Consider the following 5280-nt stretch of genomic DNA (forward strand, 5'->3'; position numbering starts at 1 on the left):
TTTTTGCAACTATAGATACACATTACAAACAAGGAAAACTTATTTCCTTTATATCATATCTTCATAATAATTCCTTGAGTTGGCCTTGAGACTTTCTCAATTTATTATAATAAGATAATTAATTAATTACAATTACAATAGCACTATTGGATCACAGTCTATACAAAGCTTCACACATGTGATACTAGGATTTGTACACTTGTTGATGTCATTAGTTAGCTATCCTTAGTCATTGCATAACCTTGCATCTTCTTACTACATCTTAGATGTAAGATAACTAACAAACATTGGAAATTTCTTTCTCAAAAATTTGTCTCTAAACTTCTCTCTATAAATCAGGTACATCTTCTTTACATATTTGACTTAGAATTTTCTCACTTAACCACATCATCAAGATACTATGCTAGACATGTTTGTAACTGTGCATTACCAAAAAATTAAGCCAATTGTTCATACCATTAAGATATCTATCTTCTACTCAACCAGTCTTCATAGAAACCATGCTATGTTGAAATCAATGACAAACACAATCATTAATATAACATGTCAATACTCTCCAATGCTTAGGATACTCCCTCAATTTAGTATCATCAACATTCATGCTAATAATCTCCCACTTCATCATTGATGGCAACATAGATGAAAGAACTATCTAAGTTCCAAGAATACCAAATAATGTTCTATTGTTGCTACTGACCAACATTAGTTGTCCACATGCTAAAAAGAGTCTCAAAAGAATAGGTACATAGTAGGTGCATACTCCTTCTTAGACATTAATTATTTACTTCACATTAAATAATTCACAACACATCAAATGCATATTCTTGCTTCCTTTTATGAATCTTTCTAAAAGAGATATCTCTCCTTCATACATATTCACTCTCCATGCCTTAGGAGATACTCTCCCCCATGCCTAAGGAGATTTTTTTTCATGCATAGTCTCCCCTATTGACATCAATGTCAAGGACCTCAATCTCAATGTTACTTAATACCAATTGATAAATGCCAATTGTTAATATGCTACTCTAAGCCTTCAACTAGTTTGAGTGTCCAACAACACTATTCAAAACCCCTCAATATATTAGATTATCATAAATACTCCCCCATATGGGAAGCATCAACATTTAGTCTAGGCTAACAATAGTGCTCTATACCACTGGGTTGATGTACTCTCTACATCATCTACTTAGAAGTAGGTAGGGGCATAACCCCAAGCATACCTCTTAAGTACTCAAATGTATCTTTAGGAAAAGACTTTGTAAAGATATCTACAATTTGATATTTAGTACTCACATACTCCAATTTGATCTCCTTTTGTGGTTCTTTCTCTCTTAGCACATGATAATAGATTTAAGCTTAGTCTTAGAATGTAATAGAATATTCTTAGACATTTTCATTATTCTTGTGTTATCATAGTAAATGATAATAGGTTCCTCAAACTCAATTATGATATCCTTTAGTATTTGCTTCATCCAGATAACTTGATTACAATTATTTTCTACTGCAACATACTCTGCCTCAACTATACTTTTTGAAAGAAAATCTTGTTTCTTTCTTAACAAAAAAAATAATTTTCCACCAAGAAAGAATGCTCCACCACTGGTGCTCAATTTATCATCCATATTGCCTACCCAATAAATGCACATAAAGTGAAATCACTCGATCTATCATACCAAATCCCATAATCAGATGTCCCTTTCAAATATCTGAATATTCTCTTCATTGTTGCAAAATGAAACTCCTTAGGATTAGCTTGAAATCTAGCTAGAATCCCAACAAAATTTTCTATATATGGTCTGGTGTGAGTGAGATACAACAAACCTCCAATCATGGATTTGTACTTTTTTTTTTTCTACTGCAGGTATCTCATCTTTTCTAGATAAGTTGTGACTAGTTATCATAGGTGTGTCAATAGGTTTACAACTTTCCAAATCAAACCCTTTCAACAAATAATTCAAGTACTTATCATGTGAAATGAAAATAACATCACTATTCTGTATAATTTGCAATCCTAGGAAAGACTTTATTTCTCTTGTCATGCTCATCTCAAACTCATTGTTCATCTCTTCAACAAAATTATCACTTGCTTCATCATTACCTCCAAAAATAATGTCATCAAAAAATATTATAATAATTATCAAAACATTTTCAAATTCTGATGTAGGAGCATCCAGAGGTATAAGGGCAATCCTGTGTCACCCAAAAAAAAAATACTTAGACTTAGTTTCTATTTCATGTGTTTTCATTTTTGGATACCCATTTGGGTCAAATAAAGGTTCCAACTCTCATAGTTCCACTATCAGTGTTCATGTAAATCCGAAAAAAATAGGAGTATGTAATTGAGCCATCATTTTAGTGAACTAGGAGGTGTAAATTGGCTAGATGAATATAATTGTAATTTAGAGCATTCCAGAAAAAGAATAAGGTCAAAAGGCCCCACGGTTTGAAAGTTATTGCAGTTTTTCGAGTTGTGGAGGCCTCCTAAGAATGCTTCAACGTCAGGTTAGGGGCATTAAATGACCTAAAAAAGGGCCAAAAAATGGGGGATGAGTGAAGCTGGTCCATATGGCTATAGAGCACTTTGAGAGCTTTTCGAAAATGTAAATGGTTCGTCAATCAGAGCTACAGTTCAAAAGTTATGCCTCCCAAAAGTTCGGTTATCGTTTCTAGATTCTTCTAGATTTGCGTTGACTTCTAACATAGCTTCTAGAACCTTCTATTTGGTCGGTGGATGCCTACTAGCACTTTCTAGAATGTACTCCTAGTCCTTAACCCCTCCGGGGTCTATTTAAGGAGAATTTTGGCATTGTAAAGGGCAGTTCGGAGTGGAGTTTGAGAGGAGGTACTGAAAGGAGAAATTATCTCCACATTTATGCTATTGTAAGCCCTTAGGGCATGTTTTGAAGTTTATTTTCTCTGTACCAAATGTACTAGCTTATTTTTCAGTTAATACAATTTCCCTTTTCTATTGTGTCCATTCTATTCTTGAGTTGTGTCCCCATCAAATTCTTTCAAACACAAGTTATTGTCTGCCATACTTTTAGAAAATCGAAGCTTTTTCAAATAAGTATCCAACCTTGCATACTAGGTTCTAGGTATTTTCTTTAGACCATATAAAGCCTACATTATTCTACATACCATGTCTTTGTCTTCTAATAAAGGAAAACCTTTAGGTTGCTCGACATATACATCTTCTTCAAGTTCTCCATTTAGGAAGGCTGATTTAACATCCCTTTGATAAACCTTGAATTTCTTATTCAATGCATAAGTCAAGAATATCCTTGCTACTTCTAGTCTAGCTATAGGTGCATGTGTCTCCTCATTTTCTATTCATTCTTAATATGAATATCCCTTGCATACAAGTCTAGCCTTGTTTCTCACAACTTTGCCTTGCTCATTCATCTTATTTTTGAATACCCATTCGGTTCCTATCACATTCTTGTCTTTAGGTCTAGGAACCAACTCCCATGTACCATTCTTCACAATTTGATCTAATTCTTCCTTCATCAGTTGAATCGAATGATCATATTTAGATGCTTAATTTGTGCTTTTAGGCTCAACTTGAGATGTCAAACATATCTCCTCACTTACTTTATTCCTTGTCATCACACCTTTGTCTTTGCTTCCAATTATTTGATCAAGAGGGATATTATTTGTTAGATTTCTCTTAGAGGTAGGAATTTATATCTCAATTCTTATCTCTTCTCTAGGTTCAGATCTCTACTCTCCTCTTTTCTCAATAGTTAGCACATCATTCTTCAAATCATTTTTAGTCTCAAAGAAAAATTCAACATTCTCTCTAATAATTCCATAATTATGTTCTTCTTTATATAAGTTATTATCTACCATCTTTTTCTTAGTTCCTAATTCACCCCTCCCCTCTTAGTAACCTGGCCTATCTGATGTAGGAGCACCTAAAGTGCAAGAACATGAGAAAGCTAAGATTCCTTATTTAAGATATTTAAATCCATTTGAGTCATTTATATTGTATTTGGGTCAAATTGAGAAGGCTATGAAGCCATTTTGTCAAAAATGTAAAAGTTGCATAAAAAGTTATAAAATGCAACATTGAGAAAGTTGCTAACATTACAAAAATGATGTAAAAAGGTATATGGTTGGTCTTGGGGGTAGTTATGAAGATTTATAACTATAAAATGGGTATTAATACCATTTATTCATTGAACCAAATAAATTTTAACAAGAGGAAATATTTTGATACATTTTTGGTGCATTCTATTGTTGTTGTTTTGATTAGTTTTTTAGTTTTAGTGTTGTTTCCAAGAATTTTACAGCCCTATATAGCCTAGAAACCATGTAATATAGTAATTCATAGATATAAATATGAATCCTCCTTCTCATGCATTTGGATTGGTTCAATTTTATAAATAAATGAATAAGTTATGACCATTTTGGTGAAAGTCACTATTTGCAGATTTGAGATTCCCTAAATACTGTCATGTTGCAGCATGTGGTATAGACACATTTTGGAGAATCAGGACCTCTAATAATATTCATTGGAAATATATATGAACTACCTTTCATTTCCAATTATTTTGAATCATTTTCATTTAGACTTGTGAAAGTAATGAAGATTTGAGTGAAAACTGGTTTCTAAATGCCTTCAATAATGTTGTAGACAAAGATTTGATCTTATAGAATGATTTATGAATGGAAAAAAAAAATGGCTTATAGATTTTGAAACTAGACTCAAATTATATAATGTGGAATTTTTTTGGGGTTATTGGGATTTGTTTTGAGAAAGATATTTGATGCAATGTTATTATTTTTACTTCTAGTTTATGACAGAGAAAATGGATCTAAGTATAGAAACTGTAACTTGTAATGTATTTATTATTTTTGGCTCATCTTTGGATATGTTTTATTATTCCTAATTTTTAACAAGTAATCCAAAGTTTTTTACAATAAAATATTAGGATTGAAAGTTATGAGTAATTACTCGTCTATGGAAATTAGATTATCTAAATGGAGAAAGGTTGATGTTTTAGTGTTAGAAAATGCTTTGTTTTTCCTCATGAGATGCCTCCAATTAATGAAATTATTTAATGGATTTTGAATGGATCAGCATGGCTCACATTGATTTATTGATTGATTTGTAAGATGCACTACATCAGATTGGTATGAGAGCTTGAAGATCTTGAGTGTGTAGGTAGAGCGCCGACGGAGGCAATCCACATCAAGACCTTGGAGATTTGGTTTTTTTTTTTTTTGTTGAGTTTTGGTTGTAGGTGTTCATCCATCTTGCTACATGTGAAGGTTGGG

Source organism: Cupressus sempervirens, chromosome 5, assembly GCF_028749045.1.
Source record: "Cupressus sempervirens isolate cs-2001-9-10 chromosome 5, ASM2874904v1, whole genome shotgun sequence".
NCBI classification, from domain to species: Eukaryota; Viridiplantae; Streptophyta; class Pinopsida; order Cupressales; family Cupressaceae; genus Cupressus; species Cupressus sempervirens.